Source organism: Triturus cristatus, chromosome 6 (genome assembly GCF_964204655.1).
Source record: "Triturus cristatus chromosome 6, aTriCri1.1, whole genome shotgun sequence".
Classification (NCBI taxonomy): domain Eukaryota; kingdom Metazoa; phylum Chordata; class Amphibia; order Caudata; family Salamandridae; genus Triturus; species Triturus cristatus.
The window spans coordinates 215,766,507-215,779,440 of record NC_140589.1 but is presented as its reverse complement, the minus strand read 5'-3'; the positions used below and the strand labels follow the sequence as shown (position 1 = coordinate 215,779,440).

General features: G+C 44.6%; 1 protein-coding gene across 6 annotated transcripts in view; it reads left to right on the top strand.

Moving 5' to 3' along the window:
* LOC146816667 (adhesion G protein-coupled receptor F5-like) overlaps window positions 1-12,934 on the top strand; it is a 531,046-nt gene that overhangs the window by 280,654 nt on the left and 237,458 nt on the right. The window lies entirely within an intron of this gene.

The following is a 12,934-nucleotide window of genomic DNA, read 5'->3' as shown; positions in this document are numbered from 1 at the left end:
ACCAAAAAAACACCACTCTCGAACTCCAAACTACAGAGTTCACCCGCATTGCTACGCATGAAACTGTTCCATATAGAATGAATGACTAATCTGCACCTGAATATCTAACATGCATGAGTATCCATATCTATATTGGGTCCAATTACGTTCGGTAGGCAATACTTGTGTATAGAACCCACTGGAATGACATGAGGCATCTACCACCCCCCAGATCTTGTCTCCTTCCATGTCCCTTACTTTCATATCAAAACAGAGGCCAAATATAAGGGGTATGAGGGTCACTTCCTCGAAGGGATGGAACATAAAATGAAAGCCCTGGCAGTGAATACTTCGGTAAGGGTCACTGACACATGTAGATATCACCCCTCCCCTCTACCTGATTCCATTTCCTATACACCCTCACCATCATCCAGCTCATTCACTTTTTAACTCCCTTCCTCATCTCTGACAATGCACTTGAACATGACGGGGGTATATTCGGAAGAACGCCTCACAGGGGGACTCCACCTGGTGGCCAACTGAACTAAGACCCACACCCACACCCGACTCCTCTACCCAAGGCAAGAACATTGGGATCATGAACAACAACAAACTCAACATGATCGCCCAAGTGTATACCACCACAGTTTCTTGCTTTCACACCTGGACGATGCTGTGGAAAATCTTCAAATGGCCACCAACCATCACCCGAAAATCTGTCACACACGTCCCCTTCACATACAAGCTGGACTATGGGAGCACCATCTACAATCTGGATCAGTAAGCAACTCATCAGATGACTGCAAATCATTCAGAACTTGGCAGCCTGAATGACTCTGAACCTCCCAAGCCACACACGCATCACACCACAACTCAAAGAGCTGCACTGTCCCCCCCCCCCCCCAATGCACAAAGAAGGACATCATATTCCTCTTTCACACTTTCAAATTACTCCAGCATATCTCAATATCTGCATCGCCTTACACAAACCATCCAGACTCCTCTGCCTGGCCAGATTCCCACTTGCACACATTCCACACATACACAAAACAAGATATGGTGGTCTGGCTTTCTCCTACATCCCTCACATAGCATGGAACACCTTGCTGTTATCTATCCGAGCCTTCAATTCCTGAGCTCCACAAGTAGACAAAAACCTGGCAGTTCAAATAGTTCATCTTCTGCCATTGGCTGGGTTGGACTCGCGCGTGCTCAGCACCAGGATACTCTCCAGCATGAAAATGCACTACACAAATCCTCATAACACAACAGGGAAACTATCCCCATGTCAGTAAGCATTGCCATAGCACACCATGGCAGTCTAACCCCAGGGATTTATATATTTACACCCTAGTGGACCTTAATTTGTTATGGCTATGTACTGTCCTCTATGAACAAAGTGTTTTTTTTTGTATGCGTATATTTAAGAGCGACCTGTACTGTATGCTATATTGAACTAAAACGCACTTTTATTACTTGAATGAAAATGTTGATACTTTCTTAATTCCAACAAAGCTAAAAATAATTTAAAGTGAAGAACAAGTAATATTAGAAGGGGCTTTCGTTTTGCTGAGTGATCTTTAACTTCTCCATCAACTCAAGGTGGAGACTTTTTGCTCCTCCCTTAGAACACACTGAATTATCCGAAAGGTCGTGTGCCGTGCTTTATAAAACTAAAGTGCAAGTTAGTGTGGAAGATCAGGGGGTAACATTGTTATTGAAAATGATTGCCTATTTATTTGCATTGAACTATATATCAAAGGTAATTCAAATTAAAAGTATTTGTGTCATACTTTTGGCAGTGCATTTAAAAATACTTTACATTTGCATACTAAAAACAAATGAGCAGCAGGGGTGTGGCTTGGTATGAATGGTGTAGATGTGGAAACGATGAGCTTAGCCACATCCCTGCCTCCTGAGCATCTAAAGCACCTCTAAGGTAGAAAGTATCTCACTTTAGTGCCAGAAGACACTGCTACACATAATGTGGGACTGAACTAAATACCAACAGTTTTGGTCCAACATATTTGATTGGATTAATCCCATATTTCAAATGAGCATTCCCATATTATCAATGGTGTTTGGCATGGAAGGGGGGGACAAAATATATATTTTTTAAAACGTATCTCCTCGCGCCACGGTCGCCTCCATCTATCCTCCCATCATTGCTGAAGAGTCCGGAAGCAAACAGGCTCCCCTTTGCCAATGCAATGCACCATTGTGATTGGTCTGAGGGCTGTGGATCTCCACTCAGATGGGGACTGAGGGCCTGGGCATGTTCCCCACAGGGCTGTGTAATGCAGCCTGGTGGTAAACATGCAAAGTACACATGACGGTTTGGCCCCGTCCCGCCCTAACCCAGCCTGGCAGCAACGAAAAATAAAATAATAATAACCTTGTTATTATAATTTTATTTTTCCCTTTTCCCCCAGCATATTCATAGGTTAAACTACCCAACACATACCTACATCCTCACTATACTAGGTCAGGGGAAATCGGATGGCTCAAGCACTATGAACTGCTAGACAAGCAATCACGGCTACCTGGTGGGGTAGGGGGGCTGCACACCAGACATTGTGGAATGGTACCTGAAATTATGGAAGGAGAAATTATCCACAGAACTGGAGCAAACGGGAACCAAATTTAATATGAATTGGGCTCAATTTCTTACTTACCTAGCATCTGACTTTAGGGAACATCCATCCCAAAGGTTCAAAGAATAATTGGAATCACCCCTCTCAATTGGGCTCAATAAAGCACAAGAAGAGGCTGGGAAGGGGAACACTGGTAGGCGGTTAATGACTAAAACCGAGGAAGTGGTAGGAAGGACACAGACGATAGAAACTCCTAGTTATCATGGGGGAAAGGGGTTGCGATGTTACTGTTTCTTGGCCATCAGAATCAATGTCTTTCACTACAATAACTGATTTCTCAGTAGTTGTAGGTGAGATACCTTTACTACAAAAACTGTGGATCACTGACAAAATATCGAGTGACAAAATATTATGTTCCCAAAATATCGGGACATTAATATCGGTCAAAAATATCGACATCCTATCTTCATAATGGTAAGTACTAAAATATCAAGAAAAAAAATATTGTTGTTAAAAATATTGTTGTACAAAATATCCTTTTTTTTTTTTTTTTTTTTTTTTTTAATTTATAAAAAAATTGTAAAATAAATTAAATACATATAACTCAAAAAAATATTCTCCTACATCGCTGCCAAATCCTAGAACGAGCTCCCGATCAACATTAGATGCGCCGCCTCCCTGAACACCTTCAGGAAGGCTCTCAAGACCTGGCTCTTTGGCTGAAGGGAGCTGCTTTTTACCCCCCCCCCCCCCATGCCTTGAGACCCTCTTAGGTGAGTAGTGCACGTTTACAATTCCCCTGATTGATTGAACTGTCGTTGAACCACAGCCACCTGACAAACACCCTGAAAGCACCAAAAATGCAGGACTAAAAAGGTGGAGTAGGACAGCGTCGCCTCATGCTCACCAGAAGATGACCCACAAAGCAACCAGGAACGGCAAAGTTAGCAAGCACTCCATGCATGCTGAAAATGCTCTCCGAAGACCGGCAAGCAGGGTAGGTGCTCCAAGATGTTGCCAAAATTAAGTTCATGCTGAGGCAAAAGTAGAGTACTTCTATATTAAGTTAAAAGCAGGCAGGCGCCAACACATCCAGTCTAGTGTAACAGCAAACCAAATGACCACAAGAGAACGTCAACACAGTTCTCATTAACAAAGTACCTTCTAAAACACAAATGCCCATGAGGTACCACGAGCCCCAGCTAACATAAGATTGCTATCACAAGTACTTTCAGTCTTTTTCCAGAAACATCCAGTGGGTCATAGCTAAGACCTTAAATTTCATTCTGGCTCTCATAACGTGAGTGAAAGTTGACCTGCTTCCAGAATGGGCAATTGTTGGCTCATGGCTTTGAAATATTCTTCACTGCATATTGTTTCACCAGTTGTAGATGGTCAGTGGTGTACCGGGGTCAGCCATAGTCAGGTAGTTTGAATACTCCTGGCGAGATAGGATTACTAACACCATATCAAGGATGATTTGGTAACTTTGGTCATCTGGGACATTTGCCCATTCTCTGGAAGGTCATGATCCAGTCAGAAGCTCAAAGTTGATACTGCTTTTTAATATATTACAAGGCTCTAGTATAGTCTTGGCCTTATTCAAGTTCAGACACTTCTGATGCAGGCATCATTCTATAGCAAGGAGGCAGACTGTGAAGTCCTGTTCTTTACCTTCCTCCAGTATAGCGACTACCTAGCAGCATAATGTCGATATCCCAGGTTGTATTTTAAGAGAGACTTGTGTCAGTCACTGTCTAAATAAATTAACAAGTTGAGCAGAAATCACTGGGTCCAATCTGTCCGAGAAATGAGCGTGCTGGTGCACCAATGTTACCTAACCAATAAGAATGAGACATCATTTTCTACAATACTGTCATACCTGCTGCTTGGCCAGTGTGAGTGTGGAGTGGAATCTTAGTGCATGGTGATGCATGGAAGGCTGGATGTCTGAGGGAGTCCTGTATGGGCTGAGCAGCAGGAAGGCTGCTCCTGGTGGGGCTCTTCATTATAGCTCTTGACCTTATCTTCTCAATAAACCATCTTACCTAATCTACACCTGGACTACTGGACCTCATTCTTATCACAACATGTTGGCCTGAATTTGGTGAACAAGAACATAGGTGTGTTTGATTGAATTGAAAAACATGTTGAAAACCAGGATTACAAGGAACTGAGAACCTGAAGAAACTTGAAGAAGAGAAAGACTTTAAGCAGAAGTTAAAGTGACTAAAGGTACACGAAAATACAGTAAGCTCTGCAACCCTGCAGCCCCACCAGTGACTTTAAGACCCATCAGCCTAGCAGGGTAGGCTTCTTTTGTTTACTTTTATGCGCTTCATGTACCTGATGCCAACCTGGCCTGTACCAGTTATTCCAGTTAATAGGATGTGGCAAGGCTTAAAGGGAAATTGGTGTTAGCAGCCTGCTGCGTTGTGTCCAGTCAAAGGGGATGGTTTTTAAAAGGAGGTAACTGACAAAGCAATTGTCTCGATTGCGATTTTGTGAAGACGGCTACGTAACCTGCAGCGTGACTTTGAACCACTTGTGACATTGGTGAATTACAGGTGCAAGAAGCTTGCCATTCGTGGGTTGCCATTATTGCAGAACGGCATTTGAATGGGCCGCAAGTTTGTGTGTGGCTTGCTTGCAGGTGCCCCTTACCTGGTCATCGGGCCCGTGGAGTGGTTTGAGGAGTTTGTTGGACTGAGATTCGGCATCCTGCAGAGCGACATTCAAGCCAGAAGTCGGCATCCTGTAGTGTGACGTTTGATGCATGCACGTACTGGGAGCAACCCACTGTGCTTCACGTAAACTGGCCACTATTTTTGTTTCCTTACAACCGGATGAGCATTCTTCATTGAGATCTCGGAGAGCCTTGTGGCCATAGTATGTGTGACATTCGCCATGGTGATCCTGTGATCTATTGTGTGTCCTGTACAGCTGTAATGGTAAGAGTCGTCATCATCGTCCTCCGACACATTCACAGAGGTAGTGTTTGAAGCGTTATCTTCTATAAACCTGCGGTCCCTGGTGCAGACGCCTGAGGCAAAATTCACGTTTTACTCTGTTAAATGGAATTCAGGGGTGAGGTGCTTCACGAGCTGGCTTCGTCGGTCAATTTGAATGAGATTTTGCTCACTGGTGGTATAACGAGATGTTGTTTGTGCATGGTGGCACATGCACAGTATTTTGTATGTGTGGGCGTCAAATATTCATCTCAGTGGAAGGAGTTGGCATGAGAATGCCTTTTACTGCTTGGTTTTGCAACATGTATTATGTTATTTTGTTTGGTCATGTTAACTTTTCCTTCATGTTGTTTCCGGCTGGCATTTGTAATCTGATTTTACTTGCAGTATGCTAGTGGTATTTCTTTTGAGGATGTACTGGGGGGGGGGGGGGGAGTACTCATTCTCTTCTGTAGAGTCTTGTGTGTGTGATGATGGATGGATTGATCATAAAGGATGAGTTTCTCGTTTTTACTCCAGAGGTTTATGTATGGTATGTGACTGGGTTGGGTCACCCATTTCTTGCTGAGTGTCATGCTTACCACCAGGGTGTGGTTGTGGCATGATTATAGGGGAATCACCCACATATATAGGTATTTTGTTGCTGTATCAATTGTTGCTGTATCAAGATGGCTGCATGTAGTTTGTCACTATTTTTCATAGGTATTACAGTTAGGAGGACTGTTGTGTTTGAGCTGGCTGATTGCCAGAACAACTCGCATTCGAGGATACTTAAAGAATAGAAGCGAGACGGCTGCCGAAAACTAAGATATGTCACTGAATACTCTGGGAAATTACTGATCTACAGTGACCAGAAATTTTCAAATAAATGCACGCTTCCTCATTGATGAAAGGAAAGTGTAAACCAGTGTAAATTGGAACTAATAAGGATTACTGGTACATCTATCTCCTGGAGTTTTCCTACCACAATGAGATTTATTATTTGTGTTTAAGACCACATACCTCAAAGAGAACACAACTGTCTTTTAAAAATAAAAACTTGTCCTGAAGAAGGTGGTGCAGAATAAGACAAGTCCATCAAAATGATGCATCAACACTTTTGCTTTTACTATACTTGCATGAACATTGGTTTGATTCCCTGTTTTTAAAAAATTGTTTGTATGGGATTTTGATAATACGTGAAATGTTTATTAAGAGTTATTCATGTGCAGAGATTCACAGATAAAAATCAGTGTATGAATATTGTCATTTTTAAACGAGTGTAAATAGGAGGAATTACAAAGAAGGCCTTCTGTTTTCGTTTTACATCTTAGTATAAGATTGATCGATGAAAACATGTTATGAAATATTGTTTTGGAATATTGACATTTAGGGGCCCATTAGGATGGCAGGCGGACTGAAGTCCACCAGCCATCCTCGCGGTGCTGGGACCGGACGCCAGACGTGTGGCGGTCCCGCACCGCTGAGTAGGATGCAACCGCCCCCCTGCGCGGTCGCATTCTGCATATTTGACATTGCGGCGGGTGGGTGCTGGTTACAGCAGCACCTGCCGCAATGCCAAATTGACATATTGTGCATTCCCATGCACAAAGTGGCAGGCACCGCGCGGTGTCCTCCACCTTGTGCATGGGAATGCAGGGGGGTACCCAGGGGACCCCCGAGTGCACCCCAACCCCCCTGGGAGCCCGCAACGGGCCCCCAAAGCATATCCCCGCCAGCCTTTCCATGGCGGCATCGCCACCACGGAAAGGGCAGTTACCGCACCCAGCCTAATATGGATGGCGATGCCTGGTAGGCACTGTTGCCATATTAGTGGGCAAGTCCGTCCAGCCGGCAGACGGAAAAGTAGCGGACGCACTTTGCGTCGGCCGCGATACCCCCTGCCATAATAATATGGCGTGGATTAATCAAGTTGGGATGGCGGGCGGATGGCCACTGCCGAGCCGGTGGTGGCGATCCGCCTGCCATCATAATGACCCCCAAAGTCTGTGGCTCTGTATATAAATATCAATTATTGTGATTTAGTGTTACATGAATATAAAAGGAACATTTTTCAATAAAGGAGGAGACATCTTTTGTAAAATACAGGTTTTATGTATTTTGAGTATGTATGCATGGATGTGATAATAGAAGAACAATAGGGGTGTTCCACAAGATTGATTGAATCACCACAAAGTGTAAAATAGGTTTTTTTGTGCTCGTGGATTAAGGCACTCATTTGATAGGTATTAGTTAGGATGATTTTTGTGTGAGATGACTCCCCATGGTTTAAGTCACTCGTTTCTTAGGTATTACTTTTGGGAGGACTGTGGCGTTTGAGATGTATTTTTGAGCTCTGAGGTGGTCTCTATGGCACCTTTGGTGCTTGGTTCACTGTGTGTTCTCTTTCATGTAAGCCTGGCCAGCAGGTATGTGTGCAGCATTGGGGGTTTGGTAGGTGAAACGTGGTGTGGTAGGGTGTGTGAATAGTTTTGGTTGATGGAAAGGAACATGATGAGTGAGTCTGTTTGGTTTATTAATTGTTTTCTTTATTATGATTGGCATTCATGGTCTTTTTACTTTTAATATGGTATATGCATGTTTCTGGTCTTTTACAGTTAATAAGTTAAATGCATGTATCTGATTACATTAAGCATAGTGATGTGTACCATATCTATATATTTAAAATGTCAATATGTTTGCTGTCTCACTTATGCAGCATGTGTGCGACTTTTCCTCCTGATATTTCCATGCACGCTTTTTGCCTACCGTTATGCGATTTGTATATGCATGGGGTATTTGCAAATGTTGTTCTATATTTTGTAAAGAAGGGTGATATGTTCTACCTGCTGCTCAGCCAGTTTGAGTGTGGAGTGGAATGTTAGTGCGTGGTGATGCATGGAATGGTAGGGTCAGTTGGAGTATGGGGTGAGCAGCAGGAAGGCTGCTCCTGGTTGGGCTCTTCATTATGGCTCTTGATCTTAATATCTTAATAAAACATCTTCCTGGACAAATTAATTTGATTAATGCAAATGCCAGTAATCACTACTACATCAGACTGCAGATGAGCAAGCAACAGTTCATGGTGAACTAAAGCAAAGTTGCAACAGTGGCCCCACACACGGGGCCCACATTTCAGAGTGTAGAGTCTGCTCCTGCACGGCCCCAGGTTCACGGCATGGAGGCCATCAAGCCTCGGGGATAAGGGAGAATCACTCAGAGGTTGTAGGCGGGGCTGGGGCTCCGTCATGGTGGGAGAATCTCTGCAAACCTTATGCCCCGGTGAACCTGATGAAGGCATGCCCACACGTCGTGGTCGCTAGGCAACCGATTGAAGCTCTCAGCACTTTAATGTGGCGGGGACGCAAAACCTCGTTGCTTGGCCCACACAGAGGCGCTCCTACCTGGTCCTCGGGAGGAGGGGGGGAGGGGGGGGGCACTTGGACAAGCGGAGGATGGTGACTGTAGGCAGAATGACGAACTCACTGCAGGAAGCGCAGCTTGGGGCACACTATGTCTAGCAGTACGATCACCAAGGCTGGCTTGCAGGGGATGCTCGGGCTGTGAACAGAGATGTCTTTTGTGGCCCAGAGACGTTTTAACAGGAGGCAAGCTTGACAAACCTTTGGGGTTCCGTCCACTTCACAGCAACATGTTTCGCAACGTTTTATGTAACTTTTGAATCATTTCAGCAAGCAACAAAACTTTTGGGGTAAAATAACATTTGAAAAAATTGCAGCAGGTGATGGATTGTGTGGCAAATGCGGCAAATCGATAATTATACAGCAATCGCTGCAGACACAGAATTGCATAATTCCAGGGCCCCTGAAACACACATGAGGTAAATAAACATGGAAGCAGTGTAAATGGGACTCAAACACATACTTCGTGCCTATCCTTCAAATCTGTCATGGCACAGCCCCTCGTGATCACGCCAACTACCATGTAACAAGCATTTACAATGCAATGGTCTCGGTATTGTTAGAGTTGGAGCTATTGGCATTGCTCATGATATTATTTTTGGTTATTCTAGCGTTTCGAGATTTGTAACTCCTACTTGTTTTTACAGAAGTAAACCCTGAAGCCAATATCCACTCTACCTTGCCCAGACCAGAGTGCACGCGGTGCCAACTAGATGATACGATAGATAATACAGAAAAGGGGCTTCAATGCCTAAGAGTCTATAGATCCCACCCCCTAAATGGAGATGATATCATCGCTAAGCTAAGTTTGCTGCTAGAAATAACAAATGTCTTTATATTATGCGCGGTCTTCGTGGCTTCGAGATTTCTCTAAACCTTGTTGTTGCAGATCGAGTTAGTTTCTTCAAAAATAGATATATATTTTTTTTTTTTTAGGTTTCCTTGTAGGCCTAGACAGTGCTTGAGAATTACCAAACGGCAGCTTTTGCTGCTGTAAGCATTTTTCATTCGAGGGCTGATGTAAACAAAAAGACACCTTCCTGAACCACCAAAAAGTAAAACACAAGTCCGTCAAGTACCTGATAAGCCAGTATTCCGATCTCTTCCTCCTCTCCCGATATAGGTTTCTCCCTACACCAAAAAGCAAACGGCGGGAAGCGTTGAAGAAAAAGCTGTAGTACTCTCCTAAAATAAGTTGAGGAAACATGTTCACTCTTGTAAATACCCTACTTTAATCTTGCTGACCCACGCCATGTTGCCCAAACGATTGCACGGCGAGCCCAAATGACGTCACATGGTGGAATGGATGGAAAACACATTGATTTATTAACCGCAGGATGCAGAGACGGACGGATGAATGGGTCTGCATACACGGATAAGCATGCGGATAGATAAAAAGGTGGGTGGGCGAGTCGGAAGGCTGAATGGTTGAATAGTTGGACATATACCTCGGCCGGATTCTACATGGGAAGTTCTGTATACGTGCTTGTGCCACGGTGACGTCCAAACCACAATGTTTTAGGCCTTCTCAGGTGGGAAGCGTGTTCCCAAGATATACACTGTTCAATTCTGTCAGGATTATGAGATTACTAAACAACTACTTCACCGTCAAAACGCGTACATACATGATTAAAATAAAAACAGCGCAGTGATTCAGATTAAGGCGCACGGCGCTCCCTCCCCCACAAACGCTCTACTGGGATGAGGAAGAGACATGTGAGCAGGGCAGGGAGGGGGGTTGTAGCAGCTCCCTTTCCAGTGGAAGCGGGGAGCCGAGCACATGGCTGGGGGCTCGGGCAGCTGTCCGCCTCATCCTCGCTTCTCCGAGGCCGGCTGAGATGCTGTCTCCGTTTCAGACCTTCCCCGAAGGACTCCACTGTCATCGCGAATATATTTAAACACAGGTCTGCCTCGTTTGTGCTGCTCTCCAGGGCCACCGCTGTGAATCCAGCCTTACGTCCCCACATAAATACATATATTAAACGATTGTAACATACGCCTTTCAACAGTTTAAATGTTAAAAATAGGAACAACGTTGGCTTAAAATAGGGTTAGCCCCAGACAGGTTTGGTTTCAGGGCGGAAGCAGCAAAGGGGAAAATAACTTGATAGTTGGAAACTTCTGAGATGTAGCGCCGAGCAATGATTACCATTCTGACCGGAGTTAGCGCTAGAGAATAATTCTCTACATAGCAAAAGTACCCATTTTAGATTGCGAGAGCGTCTTAGAAGGTAGGGTATTCGGCAGACACGTGAACTTCAGCACTGGAAGTTTATGGCTAGCTGTGAAACGTGTGAGGGTGCTGGAAACCACGACAACAAGCACACCACTGCCTTTCTCCGAGGTGAAAGCAGAAATGCCTCGGAGAAAGGCAGCGGCGCTTTCAGATTCGGGGGCGTGTTCTCCTCTTGCCATTGGCTGGAGGAGATAATTAGAAAAGTAGCAAAAAACACGCCCCCGAATACGAAAAGGACGGGGCCTGTTCGGAGAGACAAACCTCTTCTCCAATGGCTGGCCAGCATTCAAGAGGCCAGCCAATGGAGAAGAGGGGAGAAGAGGGGCGGGTTCAAGCCCCTCATCTCCAAGTCATTAAATCTCGGAGCGAGACTGCGCAAGCGCAGCCCTCGAGCCAAGTCCTAAAAAGTAGTGGCAATTTGGTACGCAGATCATTCACTGTTTGACAATCAAGTTATCCTACTACAAAATACAGGTTTATGTTTAATGGCAAGTAGATTACATGGCAAGGGTATAGAGCTAGCCTTGAATAGGTAGCCTTTTGATCTTTTTGATAGCAGATCCTTTGCAAAGACTTTCAGATATTTTGCTGTTTGTGCGCTCTGATTCCCTTTTTTCAGGCTATTTGTTGTGATGTTGAGTCCTCTTGTGGCCATTTGTGGTAGCGTTGTAAAGGAGCTGTCTTATCACTCTAGCAACAATGTTGATTGTAAAGGGCTTGTAACGTAAATACCTTTTCTGTATTACAGGTGGGCGAGGCACTGAAAGCTTGAGCCAGGCTCGAGTCTGAAGCCTGACTCAGCTCGAGGTTTCGTTGGAACCTCACACCCATAACGAGCTGAGCTTTCATGTGGCTTCTGTTTGCCACCTTCTCTCTACCCTTCGAGCAGAAAGAGGTAGAAACAAAGCTTTAACATTTTAGATAAAAAGGATAGACAAACAGAAGCCCATTTAGTGGCTGATTTTCACAATGTGACACCATACTGTGTGATTTTAGGTAAATATTTTATTTTACGGATCCTCCTTTTTCTTCATTATTGCTTATGAAAGCCCCTTCAAATGTGTGAGTTCAGAATGCCATCCATACAAAAACCTATTGGGTTTGATCAATTAGACTATAATGTTGCTCTAGCTATAGAAATGTGGGTAACATAAAGGGTGTAGTGTCATGAGACTATGCACGCTGGAACCCTTTCTGTTCTGGGGGCGAACTCAACAGAGGAATTATGTAACTTGCTGGGAGGTGTTAAGGTGTGGCTATTAACGGTTGTGACATAAACAGAGTGCGGTGTGTGGTTGTAAGCTGCAGAATAAAGAAGTTTTTGACTGAGCTCTGGGTGAGGTATGAAAAATAAATTATAATAAAACTGGTTTAAAACCCGATTTATTATCGTTTTATTTTCCTTGTGCCGCGTTTTGGGGGCAGGGACACAGTGATAACAGGCACTGATGGGAGTGGAATGTGCACTTCCTTCACTGCACATGGCGGTTTGGCCCGCCGTTTCCGGATGGCCAAACCGCCATGCAGAGTGAAAGTTCTCTCCAACCCAGCAACGCACCTGGGTTGGCGAGAGCCAGCACAGACTCCTGGTCTATCCTAGAGTGCAAATCGAGGCGCTCTGGCCAATCCTGAAGCTGCTCTCATGTGTGAGGGTAACTTCAGAATTGCAACCCAGCAATGCACCTGGGTTGGAGAGAGCCGGCACAGACTCCTGGTCTATGCTAGAGTGCAAATCGAGGCGCAGAGGCCAATCCT